This window comes from Neolamprologus brichardi, chromosome 14 (genome assembly GCF_056152115.1).
Source record: "Neolamprologus brichardi isolate AB-2024 chromosome 14, ASM5615211v1, whole genome shotgun sequence".
NCBI classification, from domain to species: Eukaryota; Metazoa; Chordata; class Actinopteri; order Cichliformes; family Cichlidae; genus Neolamprologus; species Neolamprologus brichardi.
In genome coordinates this window covers 19,918,487-19,940,926 of record NC_142117.1, presented here as the reverse complement: position 1 = coordinate 19,940,926, position 22,440 = coordinate 19,918,487, and the positions used below count along the sequence as shown (strand labels likewise).

Below are 22,440 nucleotides of genomic sequence, written 5' to 3'. Positions count from 1 at the left end.
ATGCATCAAACAACATTGATGCCTAATCTGGTGCTTTTACTCTATTTAAACAACATCACACAAAGAAAATGGAATTAAAAATGCAACATCTTTAAAGAAATGTTTGGAGATGCTGTAACAGCAAAGCCAAAGTGACATTATCATGCTCATACTCATACACTGAGAATTACACAAATGTTTTCCAAAATGTAGAAGGTTTATTGTATGTTTTACACTGTAAGGCAGACACAAATTTGAACAGACACAATGCACATTGTCAACTTATCGCTTACTATTTTGTAAGATAAATGTTTGGAGATGTATCTTCGTGGTTATATTATAGGCTGCTGTGTTTAGATAGATCCATCCCTTCCTCCCTTCTAATCTCTAATCCCCTGCACAGCTGGGGCACAGTGTGCTTGTCTGTGTGTGTGTGTGTGTGTGTGTGTCTGAAAGAATGAGGACGTCTTGTTTGATGATATGTTTTTATGCATATATAGGCCATCATTAGCAGTTTATACAAGACAATAGAAAATGGTTCTGACACCGCCAGAGAAATGTATTTCTAATACTGCCACTATGTTTGGTCTATTACAAAGAGATAAGGAACCAATCAGGTTTTTTTATTTTAGCGCAAATCCAGTGTTGCAGTTAAGATGTGTACAGAAACACCTGGCAATTACAAAGTTTATTTATTTTTTGTTGTTTTAATTATCAGAGGCAACTTTTATACTGCATTTCAAAAATTTGAAATTTATGTTATTATTACTTTTCATTATTGTATTTAAAAACTTAAAATTTTGTATATTAATTATTTAATATATGATATCTGAAAGATGCGTTTATTTTAGTCATTATCTCATATAAGTTTCAGCCACATGATTATAAAAAATAAGAAATTCAGCATTTCACCTTACTAGAATATATCATTTCGCCTGTCGGTCTAGTTTAGTACTTGTAACCACAATGGGCTGGCATTGGGGATGGTTGCTGATTTTATAGTTTTCCAGATGGCAATCCCCAACACTCTCCAAAAGGAGCAGCAACAGATGGTCAGTGAAAGGATTGCCATTTCACAGAGTGTTGTATCAATGTGTAATAATTTACTAAGTTTACTGGAAGAGAAAAGTGTGGTAGAAAAGGTACACAAGCAATAGAGATGGCGCAGCCTATTCAGGAAAGAAGCAATTTAGTTCAATTTAATTCAATTTTATTTGTGTAGTGAGAAATCTCAACAACCATCCCCTCAGGGCACTTTGTATTGTAAGGTCAAGTCCCTGCAATAACACAGAAAAATCCCCAACAATCATATGATCTGAGAAAGCACTTGGAGATAGTAGAAAGGAAAAAAACCCTTTTAATAGGAAGAAACCTCCAGCACAATCAAGCTCAGGAGGGACAGCCATCTGCCATGACCGGCTGGGGTGAGGGAAGCATGTTCCAATAAATCCAGAGTCAACACAACGACCTACCAGAGCTTCATGTTTCCATGTACTGATGAGATTTATGGAGATTTCCTTTTTTTCAGTAGTATTTAGCACCTCCCCACAGTGCCAAAGCTATTACCAACACCAAGAATACAGACAAGCTGAAGGCCCTACAACATAGGTTTCTACGTACTACATTCAAAGCACTTTATAAAACATGTCTCATTCATACAAACACTTTTTTGTATATCTAAGTGTTGTCTATCTGAAATTCATTACTCGTGTTTCAGCATCGTTCACAGAGAGCCACAAACAGCACCTATACGGTTGATCACCTCCATGTCATTCTACATGGGTACAACAAAGTGAAGAATCCTCAACGTATGTTTAGTTACAGTGAAGTTGGACATTTGTCAGAAATTCACATTTCTGTAAATATTTTTTCCCTTTAATTTTTTGGTTTATCTTACCAATAATTTGAGGTACTGAATTTAGATTTTTCATGAGCAATGAGCCATGATCAACAAAATGAAAACAAAGTATTGACATATTTAGTTTTACATATTACAATTTTACAGGCATTAATTTCCAGTGTCTTAGATGAGTTTCACCATGAGTTACACCATGTTTTTTCTGCTCCACCAGTCTATTTCATTACTGTCATTCGTCCCCAGTGTATGACATGCATTTTGTAGTTTTAGCTTACCACAACCTTACCTGATTTTGCAACAGAAGTTGCATGGTGTGTTAAGGACTGCATTGCAGGATAAATAAATTCGATTTTAGAATTTGGCACTTAAACTCAAGTGATGCTGTCTGTACATGCTTACTTTAAGCTTACCTTATCAAAACTTAAATGATCTCACACTTGAGATTATTATTTTCAATCAAATTTAGACTTGATAAACACTAAAGTAGGTGTAATGAGGTCATTTTGAATATTGACAGTGATTTCTCAAGATAAAAAGAGCATTTGTAATTTTGTTGATTAAATGCAGTTCATGATTAGTAAACCAAGGGAGCCATGGTACCAGCCTCTCTTCATCTCTTCTGCATTCTGTTTGGTGTTTGTCATTCAGTAGAAGAACTGTCTGCAATTTTATACCTTTATCCTTCCTTTCTTGCTATTTTATCATTATCCTCCATTAGAACTGCGGTCAATAATACATTTTCTTATTTACAGCCCTACCCACCTTGACAAGTAGATTAGTACCATGTATTCCCCCTAACAATATAAAATTGAACCCAAAGACCCAGGCACTTTCTTTCCTCTGTACTGTGATAGCTAGTCTTGATAATACTTTTTCCCACCAGCCAAGGCAAAGCAGTTGTGTTTTGGGGGACTGACAGCTGATCCCAAGGTTTACTTATCCCAGTTGTAATTTATTATTTAAAGATTTAAAATAACACATATTTTTCCATTAATTTCAAAATACGTTTAAATAAAAGTTATAACTTACATGCCTGTAAGCGCATTATAGACAAATGATTGGAATTGGAGGAAGAAGAGGAAGTGTTTTTGGCTCAGTTTCATCATGACCAGAGAGAGAGGTTACTCAACAGTTTTTCATTCCTCGATGGATCTCAGTAAATTAGTCCAACATCTTTACCTCTATCTCAACATAATTACCTCAGACCAGTTACTCTGATGTGCAGTCACTAAAGTGGCTTAGCAGATGAGACTGTAATGGGACAGAGAGTGAGAGAGGGAGAGAGACAGAAAAACAGATAAGAGTATGCCTGTGAATCAGTATCTGTATGGCAGCGTGTTTATGTTGTGTTGGTTGGACTGGAAAGCAGAGCAGATGGGTTTATAATGAGGAAACAGAATGATTCTGATAATGATGACCAGATAATTATACCACATCTGAAGAAGGGAGGAAAGCAGTGGGGGAGTGGAAGTGGTGGTTTAAAAACAGGCTGAAATGGATGAGAGAAAGAAGAGTGCATTTACACAATGAGGGGTTAAGAAGAGATGGATGTGTTTCATGAGAAATGTTAAGAGAGTAGAGCAAAGAAAATGAGATGAAAGCAGGACACTCCATTGATAGAAAGAACAAAATGTATTTTATTATAGTTTCAAGGTCTGTTAGGGTCCTATTTTAAGTTGAGTAATGCTCACCTCCCCTGTACTGAATACTGAATATGTTTGAGTGCATTTTTTGGTCTTGGAAACCTTTCAAAAAGACAGATTAATTTATTAATGAATTCTGTGCAGGTCCATAATTAAGCTACTTTAGATGCATACCAGTCAGACCAGTTTCAACTACTAATACTAACACCATCCCAGCTAATTCACCCAATTCATCTGTGAGTCATAAAAAATTATTGAAATTCAATATACAAGTTATATTCAAAAGTTATATTATTAGTTGATAGTATCTGTCAAAAGGTTTGATACCCACCAGCTCACCTTCACAGAAAAAGTGGCAAAAGAAATATAACACCCATCCTTTTTATGGTTAAAGTAACACAGAGTTCAATAAAATGTAAAACTGCAAATGTGTGTGTGTGTGAAAAAAAAAAAAAATATATATATATATATATATATATTTATATGTATATGGAAAAACTGTGTTGGAAGACTTCTGTCATTAGTCGTTTCCTGTCTCATTACATCTGATGAAGGAGTTATAATGATTTGCATGGAATGCGGGAGGATTACCCATTACCTGTAATCTGAGATTTAGCAAACTATTCCTACTGTTTCCACTCTGCTCAGTTTGCCGTGTTAGACTCTGAACTTTGAGGAAGCCAACATTCTCTTTTTAAATAAATAAAATATACAGAGTAAATATTGAAACCTCAGTATAAGTTGTTATATCTTTTTGTGAACTTTAAAGACGTATACTGGTAGTATCAACTGGGTCAAATTTAGAGGTTGGTTAAAAATAAATAAGTGATTTTATGCAATTGGACTCTGTGATTCATTATAATATATAATTGACCAGTTTACTTTGCACCTGCCAAAATCACTTACTAAAATATCCAAACTGTTTTTAATACAGATATTCCCTTTTTTTTAGTCTTTAACAGTAAACAGTAAAGCTTAAAACTTGTACGTGAGTATTATTGTTTTAATGATTCTAATAGGTTGCTCTAGGCCATAGAATTAACAGATCTAGGTCTATTATCCTGGCCAATAACATAATTTTATGCAAAATTGGCATTTTACCAAGTGCAAGGTTCAATCAGGGAGAGCTGCTGTTAATGGGTGTGGCTGGTGGCTAAACTTAATTAACAGGGCTGCTCAGATGAGTTGGGTCATCAGAGGTATGGAAACCAGATGTAGGTAGTTAGAGCTATGCGTGTCTCTGTTAAAATGGTTTCCATTTCCTATTAGAGTAAGAGTATTAAGATCTGACCCTTTTGATGGAGAGCTGTTCCAAACTACCTGTGTGGTAGCCATCACACATCCAGGCACAAACACATGAACACCTCAAAGATGCTCATTTTTATACGTTCTACTTTATACACACACTTTGCTTCTTCCCTGTCTCAGTCATGATCCCACACACCCAAAACCGCACTCATATATATGCACTCCAACTCACTGACAGGTCATTTTACCACCATCTAATGTATCTAGTGCAGAGTGCAGATGCTAAATATAGAGGAAAACTAAGCGGAATATCAATGGCTCTCAAGATCATACAAAACAGCCGAGCAGTGATTCAGATAAAACAATAAGGCAGGTGCAAAGCGTGAGACCTAAAGATTATTAATGGTAAGTCTGAAATAGGTTTATCTTAAAAACTGCCTTGTTTTACATGTAATTGTGTATACGGATAATAAACAATTTCTAATAAACAAAGGGAGAAGTATATTTCCAAATCCAATGTGGAAATGCATCAAGCTTTTTAGAATGTAATTTAAAATTTAATGTATCCATGTTAACACTGACTTATAATGAAACACGTGACTCATGTGGGTCTTTTACATTTCAAATAATAGATCTTGTTGTTGGTAGGCATCATCATTTATGTCCTGTACTATCTATTTCGAAGTTGGATATTTTTTAACCTTATAATATTATACTCATAATTATAGTAATTAATAACAGTAATTACGCTAAATCTTTGGAACTTAAGACAACTCGGGAAGGAACATTTTACACAGTGCTATAGGATCAGGTTGAATTTATTCATTCAGTTAGTGTTATGACCTTCATTCATTGTTTTCTGTTCTCCTCCATTTTCTATGTATTTGTTTCATCATTCTTTGTTTACGCTAGGCATTTGTACATGAGCAAAATTGCACATGCTGTTGAGTTATGATGAGCAAAATAAACACTGCCCTTTGAAAGGTCAGAGAATCTAAATGACGGCATGAAATGAAACACAATAGATCCAGCCAACACGTTCCTGTTTATTTGAAAAGCAACCACTACCTTATGGGAAAATTAAGGGATGAGTGATTATTTGACAAGATTCTGGGAAATCTGGATTCCAGAATTCCCGAGCCCTTCATTAGTTGTTGATGTCAAGAAACTGCAGTGAGTTTGCACAGTACTGCGTGCAAGGAAGTAAGAGCTACAAAAAAAAGGAGCAAATTAAACAACTGAATAGCAGAATTCTGTAATTCAATGGGCTCTACTAATAATTAAATTGATAAGATGAATTAAGTAATTCCACATTACTAATTATAAATACACGCTGGGCAGTTATTACTTTAAGATTGCGGATTATTTTTACCTCCCCTAAGACTCACCAGAGTTAACGCATTTTCTGGTAGGATTTTTTTTCCTTTTTTGCCTATTAAAATTGGCTACGTTCAAATGAACTACAGTGTTTTTGAAAAGCTGCTCAGCTAAAGCTTGCTATAGATTTCTCTACCTCATTTAAGCAAATAGCACCAGGGCTATCATAATGCAAAGTATCCCCTTGTGTATTATTGTTTTGATTGTTTTGATAGTAGAATACAGTTTTTTTTAAAAGAAAGCAAAGAAAAACAAAACATGTTTAGCTTAAAAGGCCACATAAATAAAAGTAGGCAATCCAAAAGGTGTGTGTGTGTGTATTCCTGTTTAGACGGCTTTGTGAGGACCAGAAATTGGCATTATACTATACTTGTGGGGGCCAACAGTCACTTGTGAGGACACACAAGGTCCTCACGAATTCATGAAATTACATAATTAATACTTTAATTGTCAAACAGCCTTTGCTGTGTGTGCTTGTGTGCTGTCAGGTAAACTGCAACACTGACGTGTTAGTCATGTCGTGCATACAGAAAAAACATATCTTCTATGCTGTCGTTGCTCTTTGACATGATGTTTCAAATCAAGAAAAAGCTTAGTATGGTATTTTAGCTTTTTGGTCTGCATTCTTCCATCTGAAGAAAGTCAGGTTGAGTGTCTACAAAATGATCAGTTGTCCCACCGTTGTGTCACATTGCTGTTCCACGTCTTAGTGATGAGACGCCTTTGGGCCTGTGATATGAGTAATGATTTTCTAATAACCTGCAGCTTGTTAGCTCAGCTGGCTTGGGAACTGACTGCCAAAGTGTCTCCGTCCTGTTTGATGTGTGCGTCTGTGTGTTTGTGTACTCTACCAAAACACAGAAGTATGCACTGTCATTTTCAATTTCATAACACTTTGATCAATGTTGGACGAATTGTTAAAAAGTGACACAATTTCTGCATCGCTGCCCACATTTTATTATGCCAAAAGTATTTTTAGTTAAAGCATTGAACATTCACATCACTCCCTGACTTCTAGGCTTGCGTTCACCATGGATGTAATTGGTAACTTGATGTCGTGTTTTAGAAAGCTTTTGGTATAGATTAACTTTGAGATAAGTGGAAAAAAATATAGAGTAGCAATGAAAGAAGTCCTTCCTCTTATGACATGAAAGAATTTACTGTATATCTAACTTATAATGGCTGAGACACAGTGTGACTGAAGATGCTTGTTAAAGTATATAATAGGTTTACAGAGTAGTCAAAGTAAAGCCGTGGGAGGTTTTCACATTTCACATACTCGCATTAGATGGTGGTAGGTTTAGACAGTTAAGCTTCCCACCATGGTTTTTCTCATTTGTACTAAAAACCAACACATGCAAAAGGTAATCAATATTTTCTATAATGGCAAATGGATTGTCTTTAACTACTGTCACAGGAAGCTTTTAAAAAATATTTGAACTGCCTCCCTCTATAGCATGAAGAAAATACTGATATCCAAGTAAAATATAGTAGAGCTTAATGAAAAGGAAACTATTTTTCTACTTTTTAGCTCTCCAGTTCATAGAGTGTGTTAGTCTATACAGTAGTATCAATTAAATACGTGCAGTATTTAATAGATTCCCATTCATGATCCATTAAGGTTTAACCCTACTGACTTGGATCATCCACAGCCATTTCCTGTACTGCTACTTGAGAATGACATTTGTAGTATTGATATGACATTTCTTAAAGGTGCTTTATACAACCTTCAGAATCACTGGACTACAGAACAAACAGACACACTGCTGACATCTATCCCATCCCTTTACTGGATTTCTTTTTTGTCCTGCTTATTTCTAATAGACATTACTGAGCTATTGTGACATCACTATGAGCTTTTTTTAAAAAAAAAAATTGTATATAGCGTATAACATTCTAAATACAGGTAAATTAAATGGAGAATAGCACCCGTTTCTCAGTTAGACACATGGTGTGAAGCAGAGAAGACACAAAAGTAGGAGACAGAGAAGAGATGATCTCTTTAAAGACAGCAGCAGAGACTCTAAAGACTGAGATAAAAAAAGGCGCTGTTGATTCACTCATGCAAATTCCAAATATGTTTTTGATGTTGTATCAGTGTTTAAAATCTCACATATAAAGCTTGTGAAAAACTATTTGATGGATTACTATAATATGTGGAAAACATATTCATGCAAACATTTTCAAGTTTTACTCTTGATTTGGGGATGTGTTGTGATTGCTGATGTTCACAAAGGTTTGCGTGCAGCACATCCCCTTACTGGCTCCTGAATAGCCCTTTAGCTCAGACACAGTTCGGTGTCAGTGTACGCGGCTACTAAATTAGCCAAAATAGAACAACAAAACTGATGCCAACAATTACCCCAGTGAAACCAACAACTGATGGCCAATCGCCATTGTGTTTGTCAATTTGCCCCACTGGCATCCTAAAGTGTAATCACGTAGTAATTGCAGATTATAATTAGCAATTATTCATTCATACTTCTCAGTAACTGACTCAGCTACAATTCTATGAAATAGATGTTTCATGAAGGCTTTAAATTTAGGGTGGCTGTAGCTCAGGTGGTAGAGCAGGTCATCTACTGATCGGAAGGTTGGTGGTTTGATTCCTTCCCCTAGTCTGCATGCCAAATATCCTTGGGCAAGATACTAACCCCAAATTGCTCTCCGATGCGTCCATCGGAGTATGAATGTGTGTGAATGTCAGTTAGAAAGCACCTAGGAAAAATGTGCTTGTGTGAATGGGTGAATGCACAAGTTGTGTAAAGCGCTTTGAGTGCTAAATTTACCATTTAAATTGTCACTAATGTCAACTTTGGGGATATCGCTATAAACATTTGAACTCTAATATTGTCTTTTTTTTTCTACTCTTTTCAACAGGTCTGTGGATTCAGCTTGCTGTTCTGTCTTGCTTTTCTGTCCATCTACCTGCCACCTCAGTTTATCTTCATGTTGAGTCTTAAAACACAGACCACCAGATAGAGGTAGGCATGGCTTTAGCTACAGCTTTAACTGGTATTTGTTGTATTGTAGAGTTTTAAAGTGTGCTAACTGAGGTTGCAAAAGCGGCTCATTTGGGAGCTGTGACACTGTTGTTTTGCTTTAATTACACCTGAAACATACATAAACAGTTATTGCCAATTAACTTTAATAAAACTTTAATGATCCTCTGGGAAATTGGGTAAGTATAGGATATTACATTAAGCTCTAATTGATATCATTAGAACACGCTCACACACACATATGCATCCATTTTTGTTAGGTTTGTTAAATAAACTGCAGCTGTTTTATGGGTTTTTTTCCTCATACTTCCAAGTTCAGCAGTAAGTGAGACATGCTGCAAGCCTTGGTTTTCTTATGCATAGTGAATGGGAAAACAAGGCATGTGCCCTTGAGTGCACAAATTCACATGTGAAAGTAAAGTAATTTGTGTGTGTGTGTGTGTGTGTGTGTGTGTGTGTGTGTGATAAGAGCAGTGTTTTTTTTACTCCATTTTTCTCTGCCTGTATTGCAGACATATTAGGCACACTGCTTTAGGCAGGCAGACAGCTACGCCAAGCAGGGAGACTGCCCTTGCTGGCTCTGATACAGGATAGAAGGACTATAGATGGATGGATGAAAGATAAATAAGTTATCATTGTAAAACTTTTGCAGATGATTAGCTGCCACATGTCTGCCTTTATCTAAAATTCCATTATATTTTTACATTTTATATACTGTCTTTTACGAGGGTGTTTGTGCTTAACAGAAGCACAACCTCCACGTTTATTTATTAGTTTTTGATTTTAGTAGCAATGATTAAAAAACATACTCTGTGCACAGATCAGTAGTCATTCAGTTGCATCCATCAGATTCCTGTTTGTCAGTTGAAATTCACAAAGGACAGAGACTTGTCTTTTAAAAGGATACTTTTGAAGTCCCTGAGAGAGATCTATGTATGTCTGGGTTTGGGTTTTTGTTTTTTGCTTTTTTTTTAACATAATATTGGTATAGTTACTGTTATGTTTTCCTTTATTTGAGGATTTGTTTTTTTTTTGTCAGAAACCAAGCCAGGAAATTTTTTTGAACTGTCTGGGATTGTTACCAAAGCACAATTACTGTGGATTTTATGGAATGGTTTTATCCTTTGGATCACTAGGGACAAACCAGAAGTTATCAAGATGAACATGACAAGCTATACAGGAAAAGCTATAAAGAAGTAATTATAGACCTATGATTATCCATTCTATACATTGTTCAAATAGACAGCATTTAAAAAAAAATATAGGAACACTTTAAACACATCAGATCTGCATAGTTCTTGTACATTTTTTTAATGTTTCATTTATTTTCGTTAGGAAGATAACGCTCTTGCAAGGCCATTTACCTTTTTGTATAACAAATTGCTCTACATTATTTTTTTAGTTTTGCACGGTCAGCTAATTTAGATTTTATACACTGAATAAGAAATGTTTATACAGTATAAAAGAGTCAGCAATTTTGTGTGAATGCAGTAGTCCTATGATGATTAATTTTTATTGAGTCATTGTTTAACATCAAAGCCTATAGGGACAAAGTATGCAGATTCAGTTCTTTCTTTTGACTTGCTGGTTGTACGAGACATAGAGTCAGACAACTTACTTCTTATCTGCCTAATTACTTTTATGACACACTCTAATGAATGTGTCCTTAAACCATGTGATATCCATACTTTTGGCTATTTTTACCTATTACAAAACAGGTTTCGCTTTTCTCAGTGATCTTTCTTCTTACATCTCAAACACCATAATGTGCTGTTTGCATCGATCCTTTAAATTTCTGGCCATAATTGACTATTGTCTTCAGACGCAGGCTTGACTCTGCTTGACTACGATTCCACTGAAATCAGTAGTATCTGTCAGTTTGATGGACCCGTCCATAGCCTGTTGAAAAAGGTTTGAGCTTATAAGGGCTCAGAAGCCATTAGCTTCTACTGTGTGTGTGCATTGAGGATAAACCTGTGTTCTTTAATTAGACACCAATGGGATACTAGCATGCAATACAAGCTGCACCTGACACTGCTTACCAGAAGTTAAACAGGTGTAGTCATAAAAACATAAATAACATAAAATAAATAAATAAATAGTAAAGGATGACTTGGTGGTAGCCCTACTGTACGACAGACTGGTGACATATACAAGATGTGTAATAGGCTCAAGTCCCTGCTGTATGTGTGTGACACTTAAATAAGAGCATGTTCTTTACTCTCAAAATTGCCATGAACAAGTCCATTCACTTTATATTCTCCAAGTTCTCCTACATAAATTGTTTCCTAATGCAAAAGTCATTAAACAGATACTATGGAACACCCCATACATTTAAAATATGATGTAAGGCAAGAGGCTATACCTGAATTAATGCAATTTTATAAATGCAAGCCCTTATTCAGATAATTAGACCACCAAAATGGGACTTGAGGAAAAAAAAAGGCAAATTTACACATAGTTTAAAAGTAGGGATGCACCGATACCGATACTGGTATCGGGTATCGGGGCCGATACTGTAAAATGTGTGTGTACTCATACTCATAAAAGTTAACTGATACCATGAACCGATACCAACTTATTTCATTAATCAGAGGGTGGCTTGTCATTTCTGTTGTAGTTTTTTAGATTGGCCACTAGGGAGCCAATTATTATTTTATTTATTATTTATTTATTCGCAAACCTAATTTGTATTTATTTTATTCCAAACAGAAGTTTTTATTTATTATTCTGAAAGCTCGAGACAGTGCCAATAGTTCAGTGATATTTTGTAAAATTACAATGTGGAGACTCTGCAATAATTTAACAGAAGTGCTTATTTTTCACTTGAAATTTTTTTGTGGTCATTTTTATTAAGATTTTATTTTTTATTGACGGGGAATATAATAAAACCTGTCTTCCAATTAATTGTATTTGTGTGTGTGTGTGTGTGTGTGTGTGTGTGTGTGTGGTAGAAGTATCGTTTTTTGTACTCTGTATCGGCAAGTACTCAGATCCAAGTATTGGTATCGTATCGGTTTGAAAAAATTGGTATCGTTGCATCCCTATTTAAAAGTATAATTATTTTATTGCACAAACCAAGTTTATTTGCTCTTTATCAGCAAATATCTTGGGATAAATGATCCTGTATCTGAGTTTATTCAGCTGTATCATGACACAGCCTCATTCGTCTTTTTTTGTCTAGAAGTGTGTTAGTCTGTGTGCTAAACTGTGACCTTTACTTGGTGGAGAGGCATGTCTTGCACTTTGTCTTTATCCATACTTGTAGGTATATACAACATGCCAGCAGATATCAGAGCAAAACTTAATAGATTTCCCACCCAGAGACCTTAGATAAATAGAGAATCTAAACATTCTATTGAAGCTGGGAACCATGACAGCCATGTAATTCCCTAAGCTGCCTGTGAAAGCCATAATATTCATATTTCTTCATAGCAATAAAACCATATTACCATATGAAGGCCATAGGATAATATTATTATCAGCCAGCTCTCTGAGTGTCTCTCTCTAGTGGTAAGGATCAGTTCAAAGCACAGCCCAAGGCATGTGTGCATGTGTGTAATAGAAATCATGTGTGTGTGTGTGTTTGTATATATGTGTGTGTTTGTGTCTGTGACTCAGGGTGTATGTGATCAGTTCCCTGAAGCGACAGCTGCACACCGAGCTCCTGAATGGAGAAAGCTTCTCTGTAATGACTACCAAGTGGCAAGCATGTCTCCCCTTTCTTTCTACGAACCATTTCCTGGTATTTTGCATTTACCTTTACCTCTCTCATCAGTGATTGCATGCTGATCAGCTTCCTTTCTCCATGTGTCTGATGTCCTCTTTTCTTTTACTCTTTCTGTCTTCTACTCTTTCAGTCTTCTCATTTGTGCTTTACTTTTACCTTTTACCTTTCTCCTGTAATAATATTACTCTCCAATCACCATAATCCTTAAATTAGAACTGCTTTATACTGCTATCTGCAAATTGAGACACATCTTTCGCCACCAAACTTGTATAATACCTTGAAAAATCAGACAGAAGAGGATGAGGAAATGACGATAAGAACAAGGACAGGTAGGAGCAGATGGAAGAAAGCATGAGAGGAAGCACGAAATTAAAAAAAAGAGTGAAAGAAAACAGATATATGGTAGATGATGGATAAAACAAAATATCACTCCTGTTTCCAGTATACTATTCATTACAGTAATAATATATGGTAATCCATTTATATTTTTAGCTTGGGCTCCTAAATTTTGGTTATTTCACTTTTCATAGGGTAGAAAGGATCCTACTCAGAAGTAGATGAGAGAGAAAGTTTGAAATGATAAAATTTCACAAGCTCCACTCCACCAGAAAATCCAAAGTAAGAATAAAAGGTTAATGACATATGCAGCCACATTGTCTAGTGTTTGAGTTTACACAGTGGACACTGTTTCTTAGTATAATGGTAAGTGAAAGTATAATACGTTAAATGTGAATTAGACATTTTTAATGTAATTAAATTACAAGTTAAAGTTGAGAATTATTAAGTAAGTAATTAAAGAATAGAGTAACACAATGCTGTTGGTGTTAAGTAGGTATAAAACTGAGAAACTATAGTGTGTGCGTGTGTGTGTGTGTGCTTGTATGGTTAGTATTACAATAAACCAGATGCTATGGTAGTATTACAGCACAACAAGCACTAATGCACTGTCCGGGCAGCCACAATCATCTCATTACATATTGTACTAACAGGAGAGAACCGAATGTTACAAAGGAGAGTCCAAGAACCATGCAAAGAGAAAAAGAGAGAAAAAAAAACCCAGAACAGAAAAACAAACAAACAAACAGAGGATGACTATCACATGATGAGAAAAAGAGATTAAAAAATGAAATGTTAAGAGAAAGAAATAGAAACAGGACTCATGTAACCAAAACGCCATTAGCAAGTGTCTGTTACTTTCCCCAGCTCAGATTTGTGAAATCTATCTGTGTGTGTGTGTGTGTGTGTGTGTGTGTGTGTGTGTGTGTGTGTGTGTGTGTGTGAAAGTAGAGGTTGGCCAGGACGACTTTGTTTATCATCTCCTATATAGGTGATGACTTTAACCACTCACATTCAGTCATGTTGCATTAGTCACACAGACCTAAAATGTGTATACCCAGACCAGCTCAAGAGTGGTTGCCAGACGTTGCTGGCTGATGTTGGGCGAAATCGGTTTACATGAAAGATGCTCAGTTGTCCGCAAACACTCAACATTTACTTAATACTGTCCAAACTATAGTGACAGTTGGAAAAAGTGAGAAAACCACCTTTAAATTAGAAGTTGTGCATTTAAATCCAACCAACCCATTTCAAAAAGCAACATCTTTATACCAGGGTCTGCTAGAAACTTCCCCAATCCCTCACCTCCTCCTGGCAATCACCAGAGGGCCTCAGACCACTCTCTAGGCTTGTGTGACCGAGGCCTAATGGGTTAGAAAGAAGTCAATCCCGTTCCTCTTGAGACTATAATACAAAAAAGAATGAATGTAGTTATGTTGGATAGATGGAGGGATGGATGCATTTAGTTTAGACAGAAAAAAACCCCTGTCTAACTAACTTCCTATCTAACTTGCTTGATTATGAAGTTTCTTTACATTTCACGGACAAACAGTTAGACAAAGGAAATGCATCTAAAGTATCTAATTGAGAAATAACACCTGACAATGGAGCTTTTCAATGAAACTACATTCCCTACACTTGATAAAACCTTGGGCTTTAGTGACACAGAAAAAGGAGGTGATCAGAAATGCCTCAGTCTTGCCACAACATCACACAGCAACCTGTGACGGTTTTCAGAAAGATCATTTTGAATGTGCTGTATGGCTGTATTTGAAGCTTGAAGTCATGTGGTATATTTAACTTGCACAGTGCAGCAGGAATTATATGTATCATCATAGTCACTGTTCCCAGGGGGGCATTTGCTTTCAACATATCCGGTACTTTGACAGATTTAAATTACCTGTCAGAGGACAGGTGTCTTACCTTTGAAGAGACAGTTCATCTCAGCCAACTGAAATTCCTTCAGTTCTGTAAATTACTACATATTTCTTACAGCTTATTAAACTGAAGTTAAGACCCTCTTACTGAACTCATTTGATCATTAGCATCAGAAATATAATGTCTGCACATGTAATGATCACTTACTAATGGAAAATGTGAATGCTTTCATGAATATCACTTCGAAAAGAAAGTACTCTACTGGACACAGCCCTCAAAACTGTACTGTTACTAGAAGGCCTAGGATGTTCAGGATGACAGTACAGTAGGACTCAAATAAATGCACAATGACCTCTCTGTGTGCTCCCTGGGAGACTCATGTGTCCCTCAAAGACCAGAAATTAATCATTAAAGACTCATTCACTCAGTAACTATAAGTTCAATAAAATATTATGATAGAAGTCTGCAGACTGCAATATGAATCCAAGCTGTGCCAAGACTATATGAAACTTGAAAATGTGGTTGCACTTCCTGGTTGAACAATGCATGTGACCTATTCACATCAGCTCCAAGTTGAGTTTATTCAAGCGTCACTAAAATGGTCTACAAAGGAAAAAGTACATATCTATAGAATACTGTAGAAACGTAAAAATTTAAACGTAGAAATTTTACCTCCTAATACCCGAACTCTTTCATGGCATGCATTTTTAATTTCTCTTTGCTATTTGGGCTGATTGGGACCTGATGAATATAAAAACAAAGAATTCTGATAAAAATGAGATCCACATATGTCGACATTTGTTTTAAAGCAGTGGCAGTATAATGTCCTCGTAAGTGGACATCAGGCCCTTGTAGAGCAAAACCTATTGTTTTGGTCTAGACAAAATATGATGTCCCAAAATGTGATGTCCACATATGTGGACACCAGATCCTAGGTGGTTAATAAAACATCTGGATAGAAAAGTATTAAAATAACTCTTATGGCAGACTCTGGCAGAGTGTGGAGTATAGGCTGAGTGTAAAAAGAAAAAGGTTGAAAAATAAGTTTAAAAGAAAAACAGTGAAATAAATTTTTTTGTTGTTTCATTCAAATTAAAACCTTGCATTTTGAAATAGTAATCTGAGGACTTAGCAATTACATTAGTTCCTGAACTCAGTGTAGAATAAGCTAATTTTCCCAAATTATTATTCAAGACATTAATTTGTCACAGAACTTTTAATAAAATTAAAACAAGTTTAATTGGAAATAGTTTTTTTAATTCCTTTTTTCAAGGAAATAATACATGTGACGTTCTAGCTGAGGCTGCTGCTGCCCTGGCAAGGAGAAGAACTAGAACACATTTTCCAACTCATTTCAGAGAGTGAACAGCATAGTTCATGGGCTACAATAATAGTGATGCCCACAGAGGAAGTGTCTCATTCATCTCTTGTTCTCCTCCATGGGAAGGTCAGGGTCAGCTACAGAGCAGCACAACAGGGCCATCAGGAATTCAGTTTTTCCCTTTGGTAGGGCGGATCCTTGCTATACAGAGGTTGAGCTTTCGTCCTATCTATCTATCTATCTATCTATCTATCTATCTATCTGTCTGTCTGTCTGTCTGTCTGTCTGTCTGTCTGTCTGTCTGTCTGTCTAGATGGATAGCAAGATCGACTGTCTTCATAAAAGGCAGCAGAATTTTAATTTCAGTCTTTAATCAAAGAACCCATTTAAATAACACATTTAAACCCAGCTGGGGCTCTAATAGTTTTTGCACTGATTAACTGCATTTTTTTTGTTTCAATACTCTAGAAACTGCCAAACTCTTATATGCACTTTGTGATTCAAAACAAGCATTTTCCCTCCACTATATATCTTTTCATCAAGGTTTTACTGACTGTTAAATGATGTGTGATTTTGTATCAGATGAAAAACAAAGCAAGCTTGGTTGTGCGAAGAGGGACTCTAGAGGGAATCTGGATATATTTTAGGGGGTACCTCAAACTGATAAGAAGTGATAAAATATTATTTTTTAAAAAAGGTTGGGATTGATTCTCTGATTGATCTTTAGTTGTTATGAAAAATAAATAATGCAAATAGTATCTCATACACAAATAAACAGTGGACCGCTGCACTGCTCCTGTACTTTGAATGCCACACAAGTACAAGCTCTCTTTTTTTCTGTCTTTTACTCTCGTTCTATGACTCTCTCTCCCCCACGTTCACCCTCTCTGACGGCAACACTCCAGATTCATTACTTGCGAGATCTCCAGACCAATCTTGTACTTTCTCACAGCCCCCATACACACACTCTCACTACACCCCCACAAGCATAACACACACATACACACACACGTTCTTCCCACCTCCTCACTGTTACCATCTATGTGTCATTGGCTGTTGCTTAGCTACAGGCCCCCACCAAGTTATTTGCAGCCAATGAAAGCTTTGCCTTCAACACTGGTTTTGACACATAACCCATTCCGGAGGAGCACTTTGTTTTTGCTATAGCTTTATCTCTTTCCATTGCTCTTGCCACCGTTTTCACCTATCCTTCATTCACTTTCTTTCATGCCTTTCTGTGCCTTGATTTTAGCTTTCGGCTATCAGTTTTACCTTTTTACTTTACTTTGTTCTTTCGCTTGATTCAGTGGGAAGAAAGCATAATGGGTTTTTATTACTGAGGAGGTGACACGAGAAAAGACAAATAGGTTCATATGAGGTGCAGTTTTGTTGCAGTGACAGCTGACATATTGCTGACATGAAGGTGTAAAGTGTGCACTTTTGCCATCAATCATTGTAGTATTATACAGAGATTAAGCACAGGAAAGCATTGCGCAATGATGTGTTAATGGTGAGTACATATGAGTTTTTTAGTAACCCAGTTTTCTCAATAGAGCAAAGTCTGCAGAAAGTTGATTCTGTTCATCTGGACGTAGCGTTTTTAGATACTAGGTCCAGATGAACAGAATGAGCTTTTTGGGATTTCCCCACCTGGGTGATTGAGCATGCTTCAAGACAAAAACATGAAACACACACCAAAGGGCATCTGAGCACACACTCATGCACGCTCATACACATACACACACATACATGCACATACATTTCTGTGGTTACACAGGACGCCACAAAGGCATGCACTTATGTACATGAGCACTTATGCACTTATGAGCTGTAATGGAAGTATTTTTCTACTGTCTATAGTAAACACACGAGTGCATGCTTACACGCCCTTAAATATATCCTTAAGCAAAATTACATGTGTTAATTATTCAAACAGACATTCAGCTGCACTGCTATAAAAGGAAGGAAACATGCACTATAAGCAGTCAGTAAGCACATGTGCAGAGGCACACATGCGCATGTTCATGCTTTAGCACACACACAGTACATTACACACACAAGATGCTCTCCAGTGATTCTGCAGGAAGACTGACAGGGTAATCCATCTCCATTGCATGGTGCAGCGTACTCTAGGAAAGCATGGTGGACACAGGATAAGTGCAGGGCCTGAAACACAGTACAAGTGAGCATACAAGTTTCGGCACACATATGTGCACACAGGCACAAACCCACTATTATTGGCATAAATGGATACTTTGCAGATTTTTATTCTGGTTAATAAAAAATTGAGGATTGTCCAAAGGAACAGATGTGGTGATGGTGGTGTTGATGTAGTGGCGATATACGAATGGTCACACATGGGTTCCATCTATGTTTGTGGCAAAAACATGACCTATAGAGTACAGTGAAGATTAAAGATTTCAAAAACCACTCACCTGTTTTGAATAATAAGGAGTTATTGTTTGCTGATTTTAAAAGCATTTTCATTCACGTGGTATTCCAGCAGTGAATTTTTGTTAATTCGCCTTTAAAAAACTTGGTGATTCAGTGGATTATATTGCACCATACAGATTTTAATGGCGTTGTCTTCCTGTCTTGCATATACAAAGTCTGCAAGATATATTCATACAGTATATCATTTTTATGTGTTACTTCGGCAGGGATGAGCCTTACTGATTGCGAGATCAAACGTTGCCAGTTGGAGTAAAATTCATCACCTGAGGCCCTCATATTAAATTAGATTCTTTTGAAATTCATAAGGATATGACATCATATCACCAGGACTTAGCTAGAGGCTAGGACAGGGGCTGCCATTATAAAGATATCCTTCAATGGGCAATTAAGAGAAGAGTGAGATGACATTTGCTTGCCCAGAGGTTACAATCAGACCTTACTTTGTTAAGCCAGTGAAAGCAAACTTGGGGCCTGAATCAGTGCACAGTTCAGAAAATTCAGTTATAAATTCTGATATATTTTTTAAAAGTCATTATTTTACTCTCACTGGGGTGTTATGGGGCATGTGAGTCAAGTCACCAGGTGACTATGAGTATTTTGAAGAGTAAGCTGTTTTTGGAAATGTTTTTTAATGCTTAAATGGAGATTTTAAATCTGTAGATGACTTAAAGGGGACATGAAACGCAACACATGTAAAGGCTAATTTACACCACTGAGCCCTGCTCTCAAAAAATGACCTAGATCTAAAAATTGTCTGTGAAGCTGGATTTAAGAAATAAGTTTAAAAAAAAGACATCCCTACTTTTTGCCCCCCAGTGGCCTTAATCCTCTTCCATAGATTCCCGACTGCTCCTGTAAGAAACATTGTTATATTTGTGATGTCATGTACATATAGTACGCTGTTATGTTGTAAACTGTCTCGATGTTCTTGGGAAGAGAAAGATTATTTTATCACCTGTCCTGATAGCATCAGCTGATTGCGCTACTTGGTACACTCCAGTGAACCACCTACCACCTGGCTCAAACAGGCTCTTCGAGTGCAGCTAGCCAAACAGCAACAGTCAATTACTGCTAACGATCCTCAATTTCTTAACATAAAACTCAACCAGGGGCAGCCCAAATCTGATCCCCTTAAACTGATTTTAAGATTTAGTGCCCTTATTTCTCTCTGAGTTATTGATTCTGTCACTAGCTAGCTAACATAAACTAACGCAAGTCTATCAGCCGCAACCAACCAACCACATGACATCACGTTCTGACAGAAGATGGTGATAAAATGTTTTTAAAACGTTAGCTTTAAGCAGTGTTTGGGAGTAACGGAATACATGTACTGCTGTTACATATTTAAAATACAAAATATGAGTAACTGTATTCCGTTACAGTTACCGTTTAAACGGGTGGTATTTAGAATACAGTTACTTTGTTGAAATAAATGGATTACACTGTGGTCTTTTCCTGTTTCATATGTTAGGCTGTTCCCCTCTTTATTTTTGGTAATTCCGGTGGAAACTCAAACAAAACACGTGTTAAGAGGCGCTAATGCCTGTTCTCAATCTCGTGGCCCATGTCACCTCACTTGCAGCCCGCATAATGGCGTGAAGAAATATTTAAAAAAAATTAGTCAAAAAATTATGTATTATAAAGGCAACAGCCAGAGTGTTACAGGCATAGCCCTAAAGAATGTAGCCTCATGGGCAGTGTAGTCCGTGCTGCAAGGACAATGGACTGCCATACCGGTTATGTGTCTGTGAGCACGAGGGAGGGAGAAAAAGGAGAGTGGAAAAGTACGAGCTGTCACCGAGCAGAAACAGGAGATGGAAGCATGTAAATATAATAATAACCACTGCCAAAATAAGTGCCTGATGAGCCCAGTTGGAAGTAAGCTATTAAGACTCGACTGTACACTGTGTTCGTGTTTTCGTCCGAAACAATAAGTTCCGTTGCAGCAGCCTTTCAATGCCTCTCTCTGTCTCTCGCAAGCAAAGTTGACCCAGACAACAAAGTAAAGTTAGTTTTCGGCTACGAGCCCGACACGAACCCGACGTATTAGCCGGAGGTCCCTTTACTACGGTTCGGAGCCGCGGACCTGTTTTATATACGTGCAGAATAGTTTTCTATACGAGATCGCTGCAAAAAGTGCAGCCTTACCTAATGTCCACCCTACTGTTACTCATTTTATATTAAGATTTAAACATCTGGTTGGTATTGGTATGGTGAATAGCCTTCACTAATAGTAATAAATCACACAGTAATAGTACATTCATGTAGTTGTAAAAAGTATATTAAGCAATCCAAAGTATTCAGAATACGTTACTCTCATTGAGTAACGTAACGGAATACGTTACAAAATACATTTTGGGACATGTATTCGGGCGACCGTGGCTCAGGGGGTTGGGAAGTGCATCTGTAACAGGAAGGTCGCCGGTTCGAGATTCCCGATTCCTGCTCGTTGTGTCCTTGGGCAAGACACTTTACCCTGCCGCCTACTGGTTGGCCAGAGGGGCTGATGGCGCGATATGGCAGCCTCGCTTCTGTCAGTCTGCCCCAGGGCAGCTGTGGCTACAACTGTAGCTCTCCTCCAGCAGTGTGTGAATGTGAGAGTGAATGAATTGTGGCATTGTAAAGTGCTTTGGGTGACTTGAAAAGCGCTATATAAATTCAATCCATTATTATTATTGTGTAATGGAATACATTTTACATGTAACCTTCCCAACACTGACTTTAAGTGCTTATTTCTTAAATCCAGCATCACGGACACTGTTAGATATATGTCAGTTTTTGAGAGCAGGGCTCATTGGTGTAGATTAGCCATTATATGTGTAGCATTTCATGGTCCCTTTTAAATTAGACAGAACTAAACCTTTATCTTGAGCATTTTTGCATCATCACTTCATTCCCTGCTCATTCCCACTATCATTCTTTTTGTCTGACAACTAGCTTTTTATTCATTTTCATTTCTGTTATGTTTATTTATACCTGTGGTGCTTTCTGATGTTTCTCGCCTGCTGATTTTTGCTCTCCCTCTTTCTTTTTCCATTATGTGTGTCTGTAGTAATATGCGTTGCAAATTGCTTCAGATGGGACTGTAATAACTCTGCACTCTTAGTTCTTGAATCTCACAACTAATCCATTTCTGCCTGTGTGACCTTTAGTAAATTCTGCTTTGTGATGTCACATCCTTGATATTTACAATGTGAATGCTGTAAATATTGTTTTTCTTTTGTTTTCCATTTTGCTGTAAATGCATTATGTTCACTGGGTTTGGAGTACTTTGATCATGTCTTGTTCTTTTCGACTGAAGAGCACAGGCTTAATCGGAGGACACAAGGGACCATGAGGGGCTGTCATCACAGCAAGCGTCAATATGACCTGTGAAGATTTTTGTTTTTTAGGGAGTTTTCTTATCAGAAATTGCGGATTTTTTCCCCAGTGTGCATTGCTAATTACCGCTTTCTTCAGATCTCTCCAGTATAAGTGAAGTCTAAACACTCCAAAGCAATGCTGCTAGTGTGTTTGAATCTCTTGCTTTTTTTTTTTTGCACAAAATAGAAATCCCTGTTTTTTTTTCTGCTACAATATCTGGCCTAAACACACTGAAAAATACCCTGTCTGGG

At 36.9% G+C, this 22,440-nt stretch overlaps 1 protein-coding gene across 2 annotated transcripts in view; it reads left to right on the top strand.

Moving 5' to 3' along the window:
* The window catches only part of zgc:172282 (leucine-rich repeat and fibronectin type III domain-containing protein 1-like protein), a 176,034-nt gene that overhangs the window by 67,472 nt on the left and 86,122 nt on the right, over positions 1–22,440 (top strand). For both annotated transcript variants that reach the window (XM_006802055.2, XM_006802056.2), the window contains exon 2: positions 8,986–9,089. The gene's annotated coding sequence lies outside the window, so the exon portion shown is untranslated. The remainder of the gene's footprint in view (positions 1–8,985; positions 9,090–22,440) is intronic.